This window comes from Phoca vitulina, unplaced genomic scaffold (assembly GCF_004348235.1).
Source record: "Phoca vitulina isolate PV1807 unplaced genomic scaffold, GSC_HSeal_1.0 scaffold46, whole genome shotgun sequence".
Classification (NCBI taxonomy): domain Eukaryota; kingdom Metazoa; phylum Chordata; class Mammalia; order Carnivora; family Phocidae; genus Phoca; species Phoca vitulina.
This window is the reverse complement of record NW_022589749.1, coordinates 4,992,655-5,016,884: the sequence shown is the minus strand read 5'-3', so window position 1 is coordinate 5,016,884 and position 24,230 is coordinate 4,992,655.

Sequence of the window (24,230 nt, the reverse complement as noted above, 5' to 3'; positions counted from 1 at the left end):
GCCAAGGAACTCCTCCTACCAATTCAGCTTTTATAACTTTCTTCATGCTTACTTTGCTCCATCCTGTTTGGATTCCTTTAAACTCTTTGTGCATGCTTTGCTGTCTTGTCTCCATTTTTGAAATGATGTACCCCTTGCCTGGAACACTCCAAGTCAGTCCTGCTCCTTTCTTTATAATGAACTTCTGATCGTCTTTCATGGATCATGTTAATAAAGCATCCCTTGAGCAGGACCTAACTGACCTCTCACATTAGCTTACATCAGCGCTCACCATTTGGCATTTGTGCCAAGTCTTGTCCACCCTCTGCTTTTGTAAATAAAGTTTTATTGGAACACAGCTATGCCCATCCACTATATGTTCCCTATGGCTATTTTTGTGATATAATGGCAGAGTCGAGTAGTTGAGACAGAGACCATGCAAAGACCACACAAAGCTTAAAAAAATTTATTATCTGGCCCTTCACAAAGTTTGTCAACTCCTGGGTTAGATCCCCCAGTTTATATGCTCCAGTAGCACCCTGTACTTGAGAAAACTTCATGGCACATGATTCCGTGTAATGTCGCAAATAAGGACTTGCCTCATTCTCTGCTATAACCCTGCCTGACAAGCTTGATAATCGTATAACAAATGTTTATGGATCAATGAATTAATAAACCACCATGAATTACTAAGGGAGATGTGACTAGTTGCCTTTACAAAGTCCTTTCTCTTCTATTTCCGTAGAAATAGACCCCCAGTTGTATGTGAACAGCAATGCACCAATTAAAAGGCTATGTTTCTGAACTTCCCTTGCAGCTAAATATCTTCATATGACTAAGTTTTGACCATTGGTTGGCAAGTGGAATTATGCCTGATGCCTTGGAAACACTGACGAAGAAAATTGACTCGGCTGCTAAGTGCACCTTTTTGTCCTGCCCTGACTCATTTCTGCACCGCAGTCTGGAATATTTATGTAATGGTTGGAGCTCCAGCAGCTACCTTAAACTACGAGGTGACTCAGAGACGGAGGAGAAAGATAGAAGGGGCCAGCCTCTCTCTCTGAAAACTTGGTGCTGTTCCCATTTTGTTCCTGATTGTCCACTTCAGGGATTCTTTTATGGGAGAAAAAGTGAAATCTGAAATATGTAAGCCAGTGTGGTTGGGCTTTAAATACCTAACCGGTAAAAATTGGGATCTTATTTCCTTTGATTTATTTCCCTTTCTCTCCGCTCCACTTGGACTTCTCCTTTTGGTAAGACAAATCTAAACATGTCCTTCCTTTTGTGATAATTTTTCCAGACTTTCATCTTGGTCTGACACTGCATTTGAGCACTGATTTTGCAATGCACCTCTGTCCGACAAACCCCTGGCAGGTCACCTTTATTTTCTTAATCTCACTCAAGCCTCCAGTTTTTGACACCTGGCCTCTACCTTTCTTCCAGAACACTCAGAGCTTGGAGAAAGGAGTGTTGCTAATGTTTTAAGGATGGGAACCAAATTCCCCCCTCCTTTGACCTTTAGTTGTCTACTTAGGAGAGAGAAACTTACCAGCCTCTACTAAGTGCCAGGCATTATGCTAAGCACAGCCCTCAAGGGGTTTCCATTCTAATATGCCAAGTGGACAAGAGCCATTTCTTTTGCTTAAAAAACCCCCTATTTACCCATCTGTCATCTCGATCACCAATTTTCTATCTATCTATACATCTGTCTACCTGTCAAGACATTGTATATAGTCAGAGGGAGGTTTCAAGAGGGAAATATGTTTGTAACAAAAAGCATAAACGACAAGATGATTTAATACATAGGTTGGCAAACTGGTTACCATGAGCCAAATCCAGTCCAACACCTGTTTTTCTAAGGCTCCAGAATGAAGAAGGGTTTTTACCTTTTTCAGTGGTTGAAAATAAAAAGCAAGACAAAAGCAAAGGGAGATTAGTATTTGGTGACACATGAAATGTATATGAAACTCCAATTGTAGTGTCATTAGTAAAGTTTTATCGGAACACCGTTGTGTCCATTCCTTTATGTATCATTTATGGATGCTTTTGCACTTATAAGTGCACAGTTGAGTAGCTGTGACAGAGACCATAGGGCCCCCAAAGCCTAAAGTATTTACTGTCTGGCCCTTTATAGGAAAAATGTTGCTGGTTCCTAATTTGATGGAATCCTTCTCCACCCCAACCCCAAATAAAGTGGGGAAATAATCACAGGGTTTGGCAGAGACACGAAGATGCCTAATGGTTCTTTGTAAGGGACTTTCATAGCGAGTAGTATTTCCTTTATCCTTTGATGTTCCACTTTCAGCTTAGAACTTACTAAGAAATAATTCCCTGAGATCATCATTTCTAGAACCTTCACCTGGAGAAATTCAAGGGACTCCCCCAAGGTGAGATATAATTCTCTCACTGGGGAGGAGAAATGGCCCCAGGGAAGGATTGTCACTCAAAAACTTACCTGCTTCCCATCCTCTTTTCCCCATGACTCAGGTAGTGCAAGCAAATCTTTGGTTTTGCCAAGATTGGCACGTTCAGCAACGAGGGGAACACCAGCTGTTCAACTCTAGGAATGGGGACATGGAAGAAGCCCAGGTACTTGGTCAGCCCAAGCTGCACACGCTCCTAGGGTGGCCTCGGGGCCAAGTGTTGCAACCACACCAGGTATTTGCAAAGTCAAAGTCCCCGATCATAGCGTCGTTCCAAAGGAACTCGGTGTTTTTCACTGTAATTGAAGTTGATTTGTTTTATTATTTACCCTCTAAGGTCAGGGAAACTTGGATCTAACATCAATCCATCTGCTCTTCCTCTAAGTGTTTCTAATCCCTCCTCCACGACGTAAGTGCTCCATGCTTTCTCCATCCTTTTCTTGTCCTAATTTTGTTCCCGTCATCGGGCCAACGCGGAGAAAACCTTCTGTAGGCAGAAGAAGCGCTTGATCATTGGGTCTACGCCTAAGTGAGGCCAGCCAATTTCTTTGACTTTTATGACCTTCAATATCACTGCCATTATTTTGGTAACATTGTGTACTAGCAGAACCTAGCATTTTTCTTGAAAAAAAAAAAAAGAAAACGGAAAAACTTATTTGCTTCAAATTTTCTAAAATCAACGAAAGGTCTGTACCCATCTCAACTAATTAATTTTCTTGGAACAATAAGTACAAATGTCAAAGAAGAGAGAGCAGGGAAGGGGATATGCTTCAAGAGGATGAGGGAGTTAGAAGTGTTTTATTATTTATTGGAATGGGAGTTCTGGCCTCAGGGGTAAAAATTATGCAACATATGAATTCATTCTCTGTATAAAAGATTTACATGATACAGAAGAATATTGAGTAAAATGTGCAGAGCTCCCCCTTTCAATTCCCATGCTCACCTCCTTCCTGAAGGTAATGACTCCAACAGTTGGGTGTATATCTTTGAGTGCCTGTTTCTGTGATGGGTTTTTTTCCCATGGATTGCTTCTCATTTTTGGCCATGATGAACAATATTGCAGTGGACATATTTGTAAATACGCAAGTAGTTTTGCAGGATGGAGTCCTAGAGGTGGAAATGCTGGGTCAAAAAAAAATGTGTTTTTTACATTTTGATGGAGACTGCCAATTTGCTTTCCAAAAAGACATTCCTATTTTAGACATCTAGCAGGAGTTTATGAAAGTAGTGGTTTCCCTGCATTTTCACCAATATTGGATATTATTAATTAAAAAAAAGGGTCCCTTAGGCAAGAAGGATAGCTCATTATTATTGCTTTTAGAGTGAAGTTTATTGAAATATAATTAGTACATAATAAAATTTACCTTTCAAGGGATACAGTTTGATGAATCTGATATGTATCCATCACTGAAATCAAGAAATAGAACATTTTCACCACCCAAAAATGTTCCCTTGCGTCCCTTTGTAAACAGATTCCCTTCTCCCACCTCCAGCTCCTCAGAGCCACGGATCTTGGTTTTCTGTTTGTTTGGATTTAACTTTTCCAGGATGTCATATAAACGGAAATTATATTACATAATTTTTGGTGTCTGGCTTCTTTGAGAACGAATGAAGAGAATTCATAGAACGAATGCCTTTGAGATTCATCCCTGCTTTTGTATGGGCCAGTGAGCTCTTCCTTTTCATTGTTGTGTAGTATTCCACCACCCAGATATGCTGCAGTTTGTTTATTCATCCCAACAGTTGGTGGACCTCTGGGTCATTTCCAAAGTTCAGGCTATCGTAAAGAATTATGATATAAATATTCGTTTTCAGGTCTTTGTGCGAACATGTTTTCGTTTCTCTTGGGTAAACACCCTGCAATGGAATATGTGGGTTTAACTGTTAGTATATGGTTAACTTTATAATAAATGGTAAACTTTTCAAAGGAGCTGTACCATTTTGCATCCCCATGGCATTAGTCTGCTGGGGCCTCCGTAACAAAGTACCACAGACTAGGGGGCTTAAACAACAGAAATTTGTTGTCTCATAGTTCGGGAGGGTAGAAGTCCAAGATCAAGGTGTCGGCAGGGTTGGTTTGCTTCTGTGGCCTCTCGCCATGGTTTGTCAATGATCATCTTCTCCCTGTGGCTTTACATGATCTTCCATCTGTGTGTGTCTGTGTCCACATCTTTTCTTCTTATAAGGACACTAGTCATTATGGTCTACCTCCAGTGACCTCACTTCAATTCAGCCACCTCTTTAAAGAACCTGTCTCCAAATACAGTCACATTCAGAGTCGCTGGGAGCTAGAACTTGGACATTTGATGGGGTTGGGGGTGGGGGGGGAGACACAACTCAGCCCAGCCTGTGACGCCCATCATGAAGATATGAGGACTTGATCTTCCCACATCCTCACCAACACTTGGTATCATCAGTCTTTTTCACCTTTGTCATTGGTAGTGGTGTAGACCTCATTGTTGTTCTAATGTGCCCATTTTTTTTTTTTTTCTTTTTTGGGCAAAGAAAAGCGCTGGTGTCTGCAAGTTAGCTCAATCATGTTACTGAGAAAGACAAGGTCATCATTGTACCCCCAGAGTGACCAACCCATGTGCCAGACTGTGCCATTGTTTAGAGTCCAAGCAAGTGTGGCTGGTTCAGTGCAAAACTTTGACCACTCCTTGAAAAGTGACCTTTGCCTGGCAGATGCTGTGAAGTCTTCACACATTCTTGGAATTAAGGAGGGATTGTGAAAACTCTCGAAGTCAGATGCAGTCGATGCTGGCAGAGGCTGATGGTTTCAGCTTTCTCAAGATAACACCAAAGAGGGCAGACTGGGAGATTCTAGAAAAATAGAATCAAATAAAACAAGGGAAAGATTTATGATCCGGGTGGGAGCTGCTTTGGGTTGGGGCGGGGGGCGGGCAGGGTAGCTCACAACTTATTGGATTGATTATGATCAAGATTGCTTAACCCAACACAAATGTCACTCAAGATAAAATCGGACATTATCCTTGGACACTGGGCTTCAACGAAGCAGAATGAACTGATGAGTGACATGCTTCTTAATAATTACCCTTCCAAGTGGTGGGGGATATATAGATACAGATATAATTATCTATCTATCTATCTATCTATCTATCTATCTATCTATCTATCATCTATCGTCTATCTACCTACCTACCTAATTACAGAGTTAGATAGATAGATGCCTTTTGTAATACAATACGTTCTTTTCTGTTTGTGTCGATGCTTCCATTTCAGAGTCAACGCACAAAAATTCTCATCCAGTCCTTCATCTTCCCATTTCTACCCCACCCCCACTCCCAAACTCAAGCCCACAAAAGCGACTCTGAAAGACGTAGAGTGATATTACGATTGATTGGCCTCCACTGATGGTGTGTACGTGTTTTGTCGTTAGTGGGGAGGCTGAAAGGGGGCCGAGTAATAGAATGATTTGGCCTATAAGACAGCTCCTCCTTGATGAACAATCAGACACAAATGTCAATAACAATTAGATTGTCTGTAAGCTACAGTCACTTAGGGCTCCCGGAGCCTGTCCACAGGGCCTGGATTGAAACCCTCAGCCTTGTGAACTCCAAATCAGGTTTGGCATTGGGAATGAAAAGCCATCAGCAGTAATAGTATTAGGAGGCTGTTGGTCGAAGATGTGCAAAGGGCTCTGAACCATGCTGGGGCTCTCGTGGGTTGCGAGGCAGGGAACGACTGCGTGGAAGGAGACGGGAGGGGAAGCCAGAGAGGGGCTGGGGGCACCGAGGTGCACATGGGGATGGGCGAGGAGCGATACCGCTTACAAGCAAGGGATCCCGGGTAATGGAGTCCTGGGTTTGAGTCCTGGCTCCACCGTTTGTTAAGCTGTGCAAACTTGGGCAAATACTGTTAGTGTCTGAGTTTCTTTATCTCCAAATAGGGATGTCATAGGACCTAGAAGCAGGTGGCATTATCTTACAGGATCATGTGCTAAGTCATCATCATAATGAATGATTATTATTGGCAGGCAGCAGGTAGTCGATAAAGTTAGCTTCTGCGTGGGTGATGTGGGGGTCGCTCTACGTGCCTGGAGCTCCCCGGGTCTCCACCACGGCCCATGCTGAGCTGGAGCAGATGTAATCCTGTATGTCGAGCACTTAACTCAGTGCCTGGCATTTAATAAACCGTGATTGTCTTTACAAAACATCTCCCTCGGGTGGTGCAGGGGATATGAGGAAGAAGCGAAAGCCAGAAGGCGATATTGCCCAGAATATTAAAAACTTGCTTTTCTCGGGCGCCTGGGTGGCTCAGTTGGTTAAGCAACTGCCTTCGGCTCAGGTCATGATCCTGGAGTCCCGGGATCGAGTCCCACATCGGGCTCCCTGCTCAGCAGGGAGTCTGCTTCTCCTTCTGACCCTCCTCCCTCTCACTCCCTCTCATGCTCTCTGTCTCTCGTTCTCTCTCTCGCAAATAAATAATATCTTAAAAAAAAAATAAAAAAAAACAAAAAAACAAAAAAACTCGCTTTTCTCAGTCCCTAACCTGTTGAAGGGCTCCGTCTTTCGGGCAAGAGAGAGAGAAAAATGGAGGGTCATGGAAAAGAAGGTCATAGAGCAGAGAGCATCCCAGCTGACCCAGGTAGAGAGTTTGGCCTGGAATGATCTTAATTTCAATGGCCAGTCTGCTTTTCTTTCTTTCTTCCTTTCTTTCTTTCTTCCTTCCTTTCTTTCTTTCTTTCTTTCTTTCTTTCTTTCTTTCTTTCTTTCTTTCTTTCTTTCTTTCTTCTTTCTTTCTTTCTCTCTCTCTCTCTTTCTTTCTCTCTCTCTCTCTCTCTCTTTCTTTCTTTCTTTCTTTCTCTTTCTTTCTTTCTTTCTTTCTTTTCTTTTCTTTCTTTCTTTCTTTCTTTCTTTTTTTTTTTAAGATTTTATTTATTTATTTGAGAAAGAGACAGACAGAGATAGCGAGAGAGAGCACGAGTGGGGAGGAAAGGGAGAAGCAGGCTCCCCACTAAGCAGGGAGCCCAATGTGGGGCTCTATCCCAGGACCCGGGGATCATGACCTGAGTCGAAGGCAGACGCTTCACCAACTGAGCCACCCAGGTGCCCCCAGTCTGCTTATTTCTTTTGGCTCCCCCTAAGCTCATTCTTTGGCCTATCTTTTCCACTGTGTTCCCCCACCCTTTCCCAGTTTAATCCACATCGTCCACATTGACCTCCTGAGCATCCCATCAACAAAGAATGTGGATTCTGAGGTTGGACAGACTTTGGTTCAAATCCCGGCTGGACTGATTGTTACCTATGTGATGTGGGACAAGTGTCTTGGCCTTGCTAAGTCTAAGTCTTAGTTTTCCCATCTGTAAAAGGGGGGGGGACATTGTGTATTTCTTTTTGGGTCATAGTGCTTCCATGGGCTCGTGTTGTCTATTGCTGCATAACAAACCAGTCTGAATCTTAGTGGGTTAAAATGGTGAGTCGCGTTTATTTTGCTCATAAATCTGGAACTTGCGTCGGGCTCGCTGGGGACAACCTGTACGCTCCACTTGGGGACAGCTGGAAGGCTGGGTGCTGTCATCATCTGGAGGCTTGCCCAATCATGTCTGCTGATTGGTGAGGCCTCGGTGGGGTCAGATGGCCAGAACACCCACATGTGTCTTCTCCATGTGGCTACTTGGCTTCCTGAAAGACAGAGGCTAGGTTCCCAGGATGGGCATACAGAGAGATAAAGCCAGGTGGAAGAAATATTGATTGCCTTTTATGAGCTCACCTGGAGGTCACAGGAGGTCACAGAAGGTCACTTCTGCTGCTTTCTGCTCGCCAAGGAAATCATAAAATTCTGGCAGGTTTCAAGAGGAGCTGAAAGACTTCACTGCTTGATGGGGGAGTGGCAAAGTTCTGGAAGGGCGTATGGGACTGGCAATAGGCTGTGGCCATTTTTTTGAAAATCCAGTGTGGCAGTTAATATGCACATAGCTCTTTGAATAGTAGTTGGCATACAGGAAGTTGATGTTAATTTCAAGTTCAAGTTCTACCTGCAACCAGAAATTGCAAGATCCTGGAGGGCAGAGATTTGTATAATTCTCAGTTACTCTGCCTCGTGCAAGACCCAGAGGGGATACTTGGCAAGTGTTTGTTGAATGATTAACAAGCAATTTTTAAAAAAGATTTTATTTATTTACTTGAGAGAGAGAGAGAAGCAGACTCCCCGCTGAGCAGAGAGCCCAATGTGGGGCTCGATCCTAGGACTCTTGAGATCATGACCTGGGCTGAAATCAAGGGTCAGACGCTTTAACCGATAGAGCCACCCAGGCACCCCTAAAAGCAATTTTTAATACTTCGATGCAATGATTCTCAAAACTGGCTGCTGATCGGAATCACTGATGAGATTGGTAAAAATATCTCCCTTGGTTCTACCCTTGACCTACTGAATCAGAATCTCCAAGGCTGGGGTCTGGGAACAAGCATTTTTTATGACCTCCTCCAGTGGTTCAGATGGAGTCAGTGTGAGGACTGGTCTGTGCAAGCCATTGGTCTTACTCAGGAGAATCTATGATTCTGAGGATGAAAGAATTGGCCCATTTTACAGATGGACAAACCGAGTCTCCATGGATGAAGGGACTTGGCCAAAGGCATATGGTGAATTAGAGTACTTTCTGAGAAGTGGTGGTATAAGAGCTCCAGGCGCTGTGGCTGGCTGGTGAGGGCAGTATTTTTAGATCAAGGGTTTGGTGGTGGTGGTGGTGGGGGCACGGAGAGAAAGCTTCAGGGGTTCTCTAAGTTGGCAATTCTCAAATTTGATTTATTCATTTGTTTCTCTCCGTTTTATTCTTTTGCTGCATCTGAGTAACATCCACAGTTAATTCACCTCCTATTTCTTCTTAAAACGGACTCACTTTTCTCCATACATAAGTTGAACCCCCCTCCTAAGTCATAAGAGCCACACAGCCCGGGGCCTGTTGACTTAATTCCATGCTTGTTCTTACACATATAAAAATGAGCACGTAACTACTTAAATTAAGAAAAGATTTGACTGGGGCGCCTGGGTAGCTCAGATGGTTAAGTGTCTGCTTTCGGCTCAGGTCATGATCCCATGGTTCTGGGATCGAGCCCCACATTGCGCTCCATGCTCCATGGAGAGTCTGCTTCTCCCTCTCCCTTTGCCTGCCACCCCCTCACTTGTGTGCTCTCTCTCTCTCTCTCTCTCTCTGACAAATAAATAAATAAAACCTAAAAAAAAAAAAAGATTTGACTGTGTAGCACCTAAAATCATCTCACGCACAGTGAGTGGTCCGGGTCTCCAGCAGGATGGGCCACATCATCAGTGGGCCCCGTGCACAATGGAACATGAAATGTGCAAAACGAATATGTAGGCCTTCTCCTTCAAAAATTATTTTGAATTTCAAGATAGTGACAGCACAGCATTAAACCAAGTGCTGTGCCCTTCTCAGTGGAGGGCCATCGCACGCCCGGGAAGCCAGCCCTGGTCCAGGTTTGGGAAGCACTGTTTTAAATAGGACCAACTGGCCATCTCAGCCCAGGTTCCTGGAGCAAAGGACCTTGGGCATCTGCCCACCACCCACATTCGAGGGACACCCCGGAGTTAAAAGGCTGGTGGTGAGGTGTGGGGTCTTCATGCAGCACCGCCGTGCCATATCTCTAGCCTGGCAGGAATCCTGAGCCCGGTGAAGCCGGGAGACATGTCCCAGAGATAGCTTTCTCAGGGGACCAGGAGAAACAGAAGAGGGAGGTACTCCAATGTGGAACTCAAGAGTAGTACATTTGTCTGTTTGTTTGGTGATGAGTTCTGTGTGGATAATACTCACATGTGGGGATAAATACTTTCATTGTCATGGAAGAGGGAGGGAGAGAGAAGCTAGAGGAACAGAATGAGCTGAAGGAGGCCGGAGGGAAGGGAGGGATCATCAACAAAAAATGTTTCAAAAAGGAAAAAAATTTCATGTGGATTTCTAGAACCCTCAACAGAGTTTCAACATCCTTTTTGGCCTGGCTCGTGCCGTGTTACCTTTCAGTGCTTGCCAATATCCGTGAAGAACTCGGGCTCCTGGCTCCATGGATCAAAATACTGGGTGTTGTCTATGTATGGCTTAGAGCAAAGTGTCAGGGGACCCTGAACGTTCTTTGGGTTTTATGTTGTAGGACATCAGCAAGAATTTTAGAAGTGTTGCTATTTCACACTCATTTTAAAATAGAGTCAGCCGAGCCCAGAGCATCCAAACTACCCCTGGCAGGGCCAGATCTCCCCTGGAAAAGCCATGAGGTCGGCCGCAATCCTTTCTGCTGCTTGGAGGGAAACCAGTTAAAGACATTTTCAATTCACCACGGAGATTCCGTAGGAAAATCATGTTTTGTTGTAACGGATACTAGCTCTTACAAACATCTTTGTCTTGAGTCTCTTTTTTCTTGCTTTCTAAGACTTGAGCTGAAACACATAAATATGTAAAACCACTGTTTAATGAAGATTCAGGCTCTATAGCCCAATGGGAAGGGAGTGGGACATTTTTTTTTATTATTTTATTTTATTTTATTTGGGGAGTGGGACATTTTTATAAAGAGCGTCATCTATCCTTTGCCACGGATGGCCGGGACAGTCATGGTGTCCTGGCACCCTCTCAGGTGTTTGGAGAGATTATTTCATTCCTTTCTCAACCAGAAGGAGATATGTTGCTTCCTTTTACAGAGGGCTGAAATCGAGGTTCTGGTGGAGAAAGTGACTTCCCAAATTACACAACCTACAGGTGCTCCCATTGAGATTTGAATTCGTGCTGGTCTGACTCTTGAGCCCCATAAGGAAGCAGGGGCACTTTTATGTCCTTAGCCATGACGCATTGATCTCATTCACTAACTCCTTCCTTCCACAAACGTCTCTTGAGCACCTACTATGTGCCAGGCACTATCTTGGGCACTGGGGATACAATGGATGAGAGCGTCTGTCATGAACTGGTGTTTTTGCTCCGCTCAGCACCTCCCCTTCCAGAGACAATTCCCTGCAGCTCCTTTCGGAAACCGCTTCTTCCCGGCTCCGCATGTGGGACTCTGGCCTGAGCAGCCAATCCCAGGAGTCCACCCCCGGCCACAGTGATTGGTCGAGGCACAAGCACGTGACTCGTGTCTGGCCAATCAAATGGCTTTCCTGGGATTTTAATGGGGCTGGTAGGGAAGAAGCAGCTACGGTTCTAGATTCCTGGTGGGATCTGGCTTTGAGAGACCGAGGAGACGGACGGCTGCCAGGTCTCGGTCCTTGACTCCCGGCATCCCTGCGTCCAGTCTCCCATCTGCCCTTTCTGTGGTGGGAGGGAATGACTATCCCTTCACATCTCCCCTTTGATTCATTTCAGTTTGAGATGGCTTTCTGTCACTTACGCCCTAAGAGTCCTGACTCTCGCACAGCCTAGGTAACTGCCCTGACCGACACATGGAAAGGGCCTGGAGTGGAGTGCTAAAGCCCTCTGTATCAGCAAGGGGTCAGGCCGCGGCTTTGGGGGGGTGGGTGTTCACGGGTGCCGGGAGTGGGCAGGGTGGGGGTGGCGGCGCTGGGCATTAGATAGTTAACAGTCTGGGCTTTTAGAGATCAAAGGGCTCGCATTCAAATCCCAGCTCTTGTCCCAGACAAGCTGTGTGATATTGGGAAAGTCACTTAATCTCTCTGAGCCCATTACTGTGAATACTGATAGGAAGGGCAAGAGCACTGTGAGATGGTGTGTGACCCAGCCAAACTTCCTGCAGGTGACGAGTGTCTCAAAGATCCCTGTCTTCTCCCTTGTGCTGGCACCTTGCCCCAGTCACCCTTCCTGTAACATGCATTCAGCAGCACTGATAGCAAGTATTCTCTACTTGTGGGGATATAATAGGGTCGAATATAGTGGACATCATCCCTGTTCTTTGGGAGCTTACACTTGAGTGGCTGGACCTATAAATGAGCAATTATAAAACTGCCCTAAGACAGAAGATGCTCAGGGTGCTGTGGGGCACTTGTGAGAGAAATCTGATCTAGCACTGATAGTTCAAGGAAGGATTGCAAGGGAAAGTGAGGTGTAGATGGCAGCATGAACAAGGTGTACAAATCGGCCAGGGAAAGAGGGAATTGAGGTAAAGAGGTGCTCCCAGTAGGGAACCCAGTGTAGGCAGAGGCTTGAAAGTAAGACGAGCCAGGGCTCCTTGTAGGGAAGGGGCAGTGATGTAGCATGGCTAGGGTACATGGCAGGAATGATCAGAAATGAGAAAAGTAAGTAGGGAAGGTTATGCCGCATCTGGGGTCTCATGCCAAGAGGGTAGGACTTCATCTTTAGGACTGTGGGATCCTTTTGAAGAGTTTACACGAGACTATTCCAGGGGACAATTCTTGGGGAGCCCAAGCTCCCATTTTCCAGCTGGAAAAACTGAGTTCCTGAGAAGACAAGTGACTTGTCCAATGCCACAAAGCCAGTGAACAGAGCTGGCTGGAACCAGAGCCTGGTTCTCTGGATCTCAAACTGGTGTTTTTTTCTGTCCCTGGAGTTCTCCGCTCCAAAGCCCCACCTGGACCAAATCCGGCCCTTGCAGCTCTTCTGAACTTGGGAAATCTCTGATTCCTCACGTACACACAGCCATACTGTCTCAGGAAGCTTGCAATAAATTTTTTTTTTCAGGCAACGCCTTGCTCCCATCCCTGCAAAACAATGTATTTATTATTGCTAAGCCTTTTCCATCTTGGAGGAGAAAATGCATACCACATGACTCCCCAAAGCCGAGCAGTCCCGGTTTACAAATACAGTACGTTAATAGCTTTGTAAACATTTATTCAGGATGACAGCTGAGGGAAACATGTGGCATTAATTAGAAAGCTCAGCAACGCGGCCTATTAAGAGGGAGGTTAAATCTGAATTAGTTGGCTTTGCTGAAACAAGAGGCTCTGGGGAGCCAAACTTCTCTCTAATATGTTCTGACTCTGTTGACGTGGGGTGTGTTGGGGCGCACGGGGGTCTCGGTTCGTACGGAGGAAGACTGTGTCTTGGCAAGATGGTCACTGAGTCATTGGGCTGCAAAAGTGTCACGGTTGGCCTCCCCGAGGGTCTGTCCCCTGGGTGCTGCGACTTGTCATGGTGTCAGATGGTGGGCGTGTCAAGCCATGGGGTGCCAAGAGCTTGCAGCCCATCAAGGGACCAGGATGCACTTCCCCAAGACCGCTGGCTTGGGGAGGGGGGGAATGGCTTTCTGGGCTGGGAGCTGCTTCTTTCTCGGGTTTGCTATTGTCTGTCCTCTGTGCTTGCCTGGTACGGTGCTTCCATCATGACATCCCGGGTTGTCTCTGCTTCGTGGTACCCAGGAGGCTCTCCAGTAGACTGGATGCTCAGGGTGCCCAGAAGCCCGCCCTGTTCCCCGCTTTCTGCTGGTCCTGTGGGGCTTGACTTAAAGCTGACACCCGAGGGGCTATTTCTTCTCAGCCTCCTGTTCCTGAAAGCTTGCATATGTAGACGGTTGAGCTTACTCCTGATTGTTCACACATCCACATAGAGAAGTGTCCTCATAGAGGAATTCTTAATCTCAGGAAACAAACTGAGGGTTGCTGGAGTGGGGGGTGGGGTGGGAGGGATGGGGCGGCTGGGTGATAGACACTGGGGAGGGTATGTGCTATGGTGAGCGCTGTGAATTGTGCAAGACTGTTGAATCACAGATCTGTACCTCTGAAACAAATAATGCAATATATGTTAAGAAAAAAAAAAAGAAGAAGATAGCAGGAGGGGAAGAATGAAGGGGGGGAAATCGGAGGGGGAGACGAACCATGAGAGACGATGGACTCTGAAAAACAAACTGAGGGTTCTAGAGGGGAGGGGGGTGGGAGGATGGGTTAGCCTGGTGATGGGTATTAAAGAGGGCACGTTCTGCATGGAGCACTGGGTGTTATACGCAAACAATGAATCATGGAGCACTACATCAAAAACTAATGATGTAATGTATGGTGATTAACATAACAATAAAAAAGAAGTGTCCTCATAGAATTGAAAGGAGGTGACATATGTCACGTGACTGTGAACTTCTGTCCTGTACTTAAAACACATCCCTTGTCAAGAGCTACATATGAACATCGTTGTATTTTCTGTAAATCCTTTAATTACCTTGTGAATAACACAATGGCGCTGCTTTGCTGCTCTCTGGGTGGTATTCGATGTGTTAATTTGTTACACGTAAACATTCAATTGCACTGTGCTTTGCCTGTGCTCCTGTTTTGACCTTTCTGCATCTGAGAATATTCTCAAGAGCTTCTAAGTACAAAAGGGACCAGGTGTCCCATGAGCTCCGAGAACCTGGCTGGTGCCCTGTGAACATATGTTGAGTAGATACAGTAAAGGATGAATGCCTTTGGGAAGCCATGTGTCTTCTCTGGGGCTCGGTTTTATCACCTGTAAAATGGGACGGTGGGTAGGGAAGGAGGGCTGGCCGAGTGAGGGCTGAGGATGCAGTGAGCTGACCTGCAGGATGGTACAGAGGTCTGCTTTGCACTCCATTGGCTCTGCCCGCAGGACCCTCTGGTCCCTCTGACCTGATGCCACCATCCGTCCCCCTCCTCAACACCCTCTGGTTCAGCCATGTGCCCATCTTCTTGCTGCTCTGAACAAAGTCTCACTGGGTATCTCACTTGGATGGTTGACCCAGGAACAGATCTGACCCTCCCTTTTGGCATCATCTCCAAACCATCACCTTCTTCCTCTCTTTCCCACTCACTGTGCAGGCACCGGGACCTTGGAGGCATGTTCTTGCTTAGTGGTTTTCAAACACTCTTTTTCCCTCCAAGCAAATGAGATCGGTAAGGCAGTCTCTAAAGCAGACCAACCAGGAGTGGCCCTGAGTGAAGGAGTAGGAAGCCTTCCTCTTCCTCTCCAGATTCTAGGGTGTTGAAAGCTGGTTGCAAAGCCCTGGTGTTATTGTGATTGTCATTTAATGGCTAGAGGACCTATGGTCCAGGAGGGTCAGTGCATTGCCTGGCCGCAAGTGGTGGGGCGGGGCTAGAACCTGGCTCTTTCCACTACCTCTTACCTAGGAGAGCAAGGGTTTACAAAAGCCTCCACAGTAACTCTGATAGGGATCATTGGGGGTCGATAGCACAGGGGTTAAAGGGGGTGACCAGGAGCTAGACTCCCTAGATCCCAGTCCTGCTCTTACCACTTGGGAACTTTGTCCCGGGGCAAGTTGCTTTGTCTCTCTGTGACTCAGTTTCCTCATTCTCAGAATGGGGGTGATAATAGCTATCTCAGTGGGTTGTGAGGGTCAAATGAGAGGGGATACATGCAAACTACCTAGCACTGGAGTCCAGCACGTAGCAAGGGCTCAGTAAAGGTCAGCTGTCATTGTGAACGGGACACAGGGGGGCTGTCTCTAAGGAGGGGAGGGGATGGCAGAGACGAGACCAATGAGAACGTGAGCCTTGCAGCTAAACACTTGGGTTCCGATCCCAACTCTCCGCTATCAGTTATGTGACCTGTGGCAGGTGTTTTAACCTCCTATCACATCCTCTGGGGCAATAAGAGAATCAACTTCTCAGTGTTCTCAGGAGAACTAAGAGAAATAAAGCATGAAAAGCCCTTAGCTCAGTGCCTGGTGCTAAATTTTTCCCCAAATAATGATGGCTATTTTTCTCGGTGTTGTGTTTTTATTCTTTCTCCTTGGTGGAGGATATCGGGCAGAAAAGGGTTCTCCTTCCAGTTCACCTACATCTCTCTCAGTGATAATAAGAACTGCTATCATTACTATGATTATTACCAATTTATACATTGCTTGGGATCGATCATAACTCTGTCACTTAAGAGCTTAATCTCTTTGAGCATCACCTTTCCCATTTGTAAAATGGGTTGACAACAGTAACTTCTTCTTGGTGGGGTGAGGATTAATGGGTTATATATAAAAAGCACTTAGAAGTAAACTTCCAGGGAGTATGAATTATTACAGTGTTATTATTATTGTTTATGGTTGAAGCATTCCCTCCACATCATCGTTTTTAGTCTTTAGTGCAACCTTGTGAAGTCGTTAGAGAATGGTAATAATTTGTACCTTTTGACAAAAGAGGAAACTGAGTCCTAGATCAGGACCTTTGTCCCAGATCGTAAGGCCTGTAAGAAGCTGCACTGGGGCTAGGGCTCTGTGGCAAGTCCCATAGAGTATGGAATCTGAGAGCTTGCGTTTCTCAAAAGCTCCCAGATGACGCCTGGGTGCCAAAGCTGCTGGTCCTCGACCACTCTTTGAGTAGCAACAGCCCACATCAGTGCTGTATGATAGAAATATGTGAGCCCTAGATGCAAATTTAAATTTTCTAGTGGCCACGTTGAAAAATTTCTAAGAAGGCACAGGGGACTTGCATTTCCATATATTTTGTTTCACGAACCAAGGTAACAAAAATACCATTTTAACTCAATATAAAAATATAAAACCAGTATAAAAAAGGTAAAATATCTAGAAAAGATATGTTGCATTCTTTTTTAATGGACCAAGGCTGGAAAATCCAGTGTGTGTTCTACACTTAAGTCACTCTCACTGCGGACCAGCCACATTCCAAGCGTTCAGTCACCGCACATGGCTGGTGGCTATCATATTGGATCACGTAGTTCCAGAACTCAGGCTGTGCTTTAGGACTGCCCAGCTTGCAATTCTGTCTCTGCCAGTGAAATCTGGGTAAGTTACTTAATTTCTCCAAACCTTCAGTTTCCTCATCTATAAAATGAGGTGAAATTTGAGGTCATGGCACCTGGCCAGATCGTACTTTCTGGAGGCATCAGGTTCCCCAAATCTGAGACACAGCCCACAACGGAAGATGGGGCACACTTCCAAGACTCGTCCAACATGGTCTGACAGTTTCATTGTATACTCGCCCCTCCATGGGTCTGGGGAAGAGGGGCTCACCTGGATTCTTCTCTCTTGGTTCTTCATTGTGTGGATTACAGGTGGCATTTTGCATGTTTCCTGGAGTGTGCAGGTTCTGGTTGGCTGGTTGGCTGCAGGCAGGGTGAGGCAAGAGCTGGGGGGAGGGGAGAGCGGGGTGGGGGGACTGGAGAGGGAAAAGCTGGATAAAAAGGCAGCTCAGCCTCTTCAACACCAACAGTGAGTTGCAGGTGCACTGAATAACAAAGGCCCAAGTTCTGGTCTACTCCTGGCTTTTTGGCTCTATCATAATAAACATTACATAAATGCAGGCGGATGAGCCAATTAATGGGGGACAAGGCCAACCAACTGTGGGAGAATAACAGGGACTAATGGGCCATAGGGTCTGAAGGCCTGCCTTTATAAACTAGTCCAAGGAAGCAGCCTTCCTTTTTTTTTTTTTTTTCTTCCTAATGCAGGAAGAAGGAGGTGGCTTTTATTTATTCTGAGTGTTTAGGCAGTTCTGCGGGTCCTGTTGGAGGCACTTCACAATCCTGGGGCTGTGTCCCCCGCCCCAACCCCAACTCCCCTCCAGCACCCCGTGGAACCCTGCAGATGAGGCTTAACATTTAGAAGTCCCCATCCTTTCCCACAAAGAACCGGGGATGCTGTGGGAGCTTTGCTTCCCTTTCATGCCAGATCTCTGAGGCCCGCCAGGCTCTCGATGCAGTGGGACCTCAGAGCAGTGCAGGGCGTGGTGGGCACAGAGGCATCCCCTGGAGCTGGAACAGACCGTGACCCACTGTCACGCGCTCATGGCTGCTGCATCTGCAGCAGATACGGGCAAGTCACCTTACAGTTTTGTTTTTCCCCAAAAGTCAAAGGGAGAGTGTTTCCTCTCCATGGCTCATTGGGTTGGCAAAATGGCAGAAGAGCGTTTTTCTTCCGTTTTCTCCGCCCAGGTCCCTGAGGAAGCATGTCGCTGGCAAATCCAGGTTCTGGCACTCTGCTTTCCCAGCTCGCTGATGCTAAAGAGAAAGGGTCATGTTGAAGGAACATTTGATGCACAGGCTCAGGGGGAGTGGATGTGTTCGTAGGATCTGGACCTACGTTGGAAGTCTTGACCCCAGTTCCAAGTCCTCTGCTGACCGCAGTGTGACTGGGGCCAAAGTTGCTCCTCTCCGAACCATGTCCTCATCTTTAAACTGGGAAAGGTGGAATTTCTCCTACGTGGGAAGACTGGAAAGAACACCAACCACTAAGTCCACGTCTTTATGAGTATTAGCAAACCCCAAGGTATTTGTAGATGGGGCATGCCTCGCCTTCCGTTTTTCTCTCCTCTGTAATTTTGGGAACCTTGAGGTTATCCTTGTAGGAGAAGGGAAAGACAGAATAACGGCCATGGGAAGGGGTCTTGGTTAAAAGAAGGTAGGGATGTGTGATGTATTGTTAGCCAGGTTCACGGCCAGGTTCATAACTGGATTCATAGGTTCATGGCCAGGTTCATGGCCAAGTTCATGGCCACATTCTGAAATTGGTCTCTAAGTCCTGTACTTTTAAAAAAAAGAAATCATTATTGGAGCTGCCAAACCAATATTAAAACCAGTGGCTTATGAAAAGGGCTGGCAGGCGGTGCTGAGAATCTTTTTGCACCTCTTCATTTTGCAGAGAGCAGGAAGCATCTCATCTGGGGCAGGTCTTTCAGTAACACCAAAAACAGAAATGGAAAAGATTTTCCCCCGTCACTTGGTCTCTCTCATTTCTTGGAGTCTGAGATGGTTCACTTAGGAAGTGTCTCCAGGAGCAGGGAGGATCAGCTTCCAGCTTGCAGCTTGGAGATGCTCACGTGACCTGAGCGAAGTAACACGACCTTTTCGAAACCCAACAGTGATCAATAAACTGAGTCTGGGTTTTATGCTTACTTTTTTAAGGGTGTCATTTAAAATTTTTTTTTTTTTTTTTTACTCATGCCAGTGAGGGAAACCCAGCACTCTTGAACACTGCCGATGAGAGGGAAAATTGATAAAACTTTCTGGAGAGCAAGTTTCTTAAAAACGCACAAACTGTCTCGGAAATTTCACCTCTGGGAGTTTATCCTGAGGAAGTCATTGGAGAAAGGCACCCAGGAGGAAAGTGGTCAGCCCAGCATTGTTGCTGGCAGGAAAACACTGGAAATAACCCGAACATCAACAGTAGGAGATTGGTTATGAAATTTAGCTATATCCATGCACTGGAAGATTAAGCAGCTGCTAAAAATTATGTCCTTGTTCCCTCCCTCCTCCCCTTCCTCCTGCCTTCTACACATCTTTTAAGCACCTACTAGGCCCCAGACACTGTATATCTAAGTGGGTTGATGTAGATATTTATGACGTATCAAATAATAAATACATAATTAAATAAAATGAAATACACTAAAATGCCAGCATCATGGAGGCATTATATGATCTTATGCTCACAAAGGTATATATATTTGTATGGAAGAATATGAAATAAACTGTTTGAAAGGCCAGGCAGGAAAATATCATGGGTCACTTTTCTCTAGATGCTGGGATTATGGATGAGTTCTATGTCTCCTTAGATCTTTTACTTTATCTGCATTCTCTACGTTGCCTGTGGTGAGATTGTTTCATGTGTCATTCAAGGTCAATGAGGCCCTGCATGATTTGACCCGAGTTGCTCCCTCCCTGCTTTCTTCTCCTATCAAGGTTCACCCGGCCTGCTCCACCCTAGACACAGCATCTCTGTTCTTCAACCGCGTCAGACTTGTTCCCACCCCAGGGCCTTTGCACATGCTATTCATTCTGTCTGGAACACTCTTTCCCTAGGTCTTTGCTGGTTCCTCCTGGTCATTCTGGTCTCAACTCAAATATCCCTTCCTCAGAGAGGATCTCCCTGCCCACTTAATTAAAATTGCCTTGCCCCTGCGCATTCTATCACACTTCTCCATTTTAGTGTCTTCATAGCGTTTATAATTCTGAAATTCTTCCGGTTTTTCTCCAACTTGCTAATTTTTGTCTTTTCCACTTGAGTGTAAGCTCTATGTGCACAGGGACCTTGTGTTCTTGGCTTCTGAAATAAAACCTGGCATGTAACAGGAAATCAATAAATATTTGTTGAGTGAACACATTCTGGGCTATATAAAGATTATTTTAAAAATTGAAAAAAAACCCACTCCTCGTTTTCTTGCTCACCAGAGACACATAGGAAATTGGTGACCTTCAGCTGGAGGATTCTCTCTACTCTGCCAGTTTACTGCTTCTGACCTTGTAAGTAAGCCCATGTGGGCCCATATCAGTGAGCGTGCGGTGCCCTTAGCCATTCAGGAGTTGGCATCTACCACTGGGAGTGAGGCAGCTGAGTTCTCATCCATGGATTGCACCTCAGTGCATAGCGAGTGGCTTAGGAGCTTCAAACACCCGAGTTGTTATTCTTGATCTGTGGCTGATGTTGCTGTGTGGCAACCGTCGAGTTGCCGACCCTTTCTGGACTGCAGTCTTCTCGTGTGTGTAGTGAGGGGGAGAGCCTATCCATTTCTACACCTACAGGGATGATACACCATCAGCAAGCTAATAGCATACCTTATGTGCTCTTTTTATATCTGTCTTTTTCCCTTTTGGGCATCATTAACCCCATTTCAACCTCTCAGACCAGGCCAGGATGGTGGGAAGGGCAAAGAAATAACATTATTTGAGCAAATCCTGTATGAACCCCGTGTTAACTTCATGACAACATCTTGAGATATAATTATCCCCATTTTATAGATGAGGTCACTGAGGTAATGACTGGCCCAGGGGCTCATAGTGAGCAAGGGACAAAGCAAGATTTGAGTCCGTGTCTGTTACTGTAACAGCAAGGCAGGTGGGCTCCAAGTTATAAAGACGCACGATTCTTCACGGATGCTCATTTCCTTGTCAATCAAACCAGGCTGCTCGGCAACCAAGACTGACAAGGCTCTGAACCACCAGCTTGCTCCCTCTGTATCTGTCAGAATTATTTTTCAAGAGGATCACAAAGGTATAGATTTAAGGAAAAAAGGTTGCAAAAATCGAGGCGTCATACAGCCACATCATATTAAAATCCTCCCCGTTTGATTATTTGTCAGCGGGGCCCACCCAGCTTCGTTCCAAGGGTAAAATTATAGATCGGGAGAAGCCAGCTCTAGGGAACTTCAGCTATTGGCATTGAGCTGAAGGTCAAGATCTTTAATGCCAGGTCCAGTGCTCTTGGTCCTGGCAGGTGGAGGGCAGGAAAGTGAGTTCCAGTCTTTATTGTTAGTTTAAAAAAATTTTTTTATTGAGATGAAATTCACATGCCATACACTTCACCATTTTAAATTGTACAGTTCAGAGACATTTTGTGTGTTCATGATGTTGTGCGGCCACCACCCCTGTCCAGTTTCACAGCATTTTCAGCATCCCAAAGGGAACCCCTGTTCCAGTGGAGCAGTTTGTCCCCTGAGCCCCACTCCCCTCCCCACCCCTCATCCCCAGCCCCCGACGATCGTTAATTTGTGCATTGTCTCTATGGATTTGCCGGTTCTGGATATTTCAGACAAATGGAATCCTACACCTATGTGACCTTTGTGTCTGGCTTCTTTCACTTAGAATAATGCATTTGAGGCTTGCCTGTGTTGTGGCAGGTGTCCACACTTCATTCCTTGTTATGGCTGAGGAATATTCCGTTGCATGGACGGACCACGTTTTGTTTATCCATGCATCTGTTGATGAATGCTGGTTTATTTCCACCTTGTGGCTCCTGTGAAGTTTTCTGCTGGGCACATTTGTGGACAGATATTTATTTGAATACCCGTTTTCAACTCTTTGGGGTCTACACCTAGGAGCAGAATTGCTGGGTCACATGGCGACTCTATATTGAACTTTTTGAGGACCTGCCGAACTGTTTTCCAGAGCGACTGTGTCACTTTGCATCCCCCACGGGCAGCGTACAAGGGTTTCAGTTTCTCCACATCCTCGTTGTTGTTTTTAATTTTTCTTGATTACAACCATCCTAGTGGGTGTGAAGTGGTATCTCCTTGTGGTTTTGATTTGCATTTCCCTAGTGACAAATGACGTTGAGCATCTTTGCCTGAGCTTATTGGCCATTTGCATATCTTCTTCGGAGATATGTCTATTCAAACCCTTTGCCCGATTTTTAATGAGGTCATTTGTCTTTTTGTTGTTGGGCTCCCGGCCTTCTTGACCTCTTCAACTGTTTTGTTGTGGGGCCCATTGGTGAAGGAGCCAGATGCAGGGACCTGCCCAACTCATCCCTGGACACGACAGTCAGGAAATGAAAGGGGGCTGCCCGAGGGACTCTCCCTCACTTTTTGAGTTTGGCCAAACTTGCCAAGAAGTTTGGGGGTCTTCCCTCCATAGAATGCTAGAAAGACCTCTGTGATCCTTGCTCACAAATACTCCAGTTCTAGGACATGAGCAGTTCTTCTCATTATGAGAACATTCCACACCCTTAAGTTCCTTTAACCACTTAAAACCTCTATCTCTCATATGGAAACAATATGTACTATTTTCCATACACTGTAATTATCCCCTTTGATACAACCATGTGCAAAAGCGTGCACAACAAGCCAAGTAGTATCCACCTGGCCAATTTACATATATTTAATTTATTTTTTTCTACTTTAGACTTCGCTTCATGTGTTTTTACGGCCACATTACACAGCATCAGTCAGAGAGACTGTAAATGGAAAATGTAGAGTGATTCCAAATGTCCCTCCCTTTTTTCTCCTTTCTTCCCTGTAATTCCATTAACCCGTCACAGCAAGAAAACAAACCTTTGGAGTCAGGGATATCTTTCAACACCTCTGATGGTGGGTTTGGGGCTAGTTCAGTCTTGGCATCAGGAAGCCTTGGAAGTTCTGGGAAAAGCCCCATCTTAGCTCACCTCCAGCCACCTGCGTAGGGCTGGAGGGAGGCTCTCTGTGCCAACCCTACTGGGAAGTTAATTCCAGGTCTCTGGAGTGTGATCAGTTCTGCTGGATTCTTCAGTCCTTTGGGGGATGTAGTGGGAGTGTAGCAGCAAGACCCTGGGCTGTGGAATCCTAAGACTTATTCTAAGTCAAAAATCATGGGTCTGCTACTCCGATGGATGTGGGACCTGGGGTGCATCTCCGAATCGGTCTTGGACTCAGTTTCTTTGACTTTAGAAGGGGGATAACAAGAATGCTCACCCCTCTGGGGTTGTGTGCCATAATGAAAGCCCGTCTTGATCGAGTCCTTGTTAAGGGCCAAGCACAGATGCGATGTTTTATGACAACTTTGCAATTTACCCCTTGCCACAATTCCACCTAGATGTCCCTTTTAGCTCCATTTTACAGATGGGGAAACTGAGGCCTGGGGACATTACTTTGACTTAGCCAGCTTCGCAAAGATTAGCACCCCACCTCCTTGGTGTGACTATCTTCTGGACCCTCGCGTCTCTCGGATGACATAAAGTGCATCCCCCTCCTGGAGGGGCTCCAGCAGATGGTAGCTGGGAAGTGCAAAGGTCCCAGCACGTAGTAAATGTGCTGTGCTTATCCCTTTTCTTCCCTTTATCACTCAGAATGAATCCTGCGCCAGGGGCCTCTCTTGGAGACTGAAGTTCAGAAGGGCAAAACGGAGTTCTGTATGGGATTCGCCTAACCTTGCCAACAGCTTTCAAAGGTTTCGGGGGGTCTACAAAGCCCCTGAAGAATTTGGCTTTGAGAAGTTTCCCCTTCGTTTCTAAATCCGTGGACAGATTAGGCAAAATGGAATCCGTATGTTTCTGATTCATTTACACTTAACTCATCAAAATGTTCCTTTTTATGAGCTATTTGATGTCCAGAAAGCCTTTTGAGTAGATTTTATAAGCCTTTTAAAGACTTTTCTCTTAGAAACAGGCGGTTGCATTTTGCCAAGAATAAACAAACTTGAACCTCAAAAGTGCAGAGCTTGCCAAGGACCCCAATGCCAGAGGGCAAGTGTGCGAAGTCACCCCTTCCTCACTCCTGACACCTTCTTCCATTTCTTCCTTC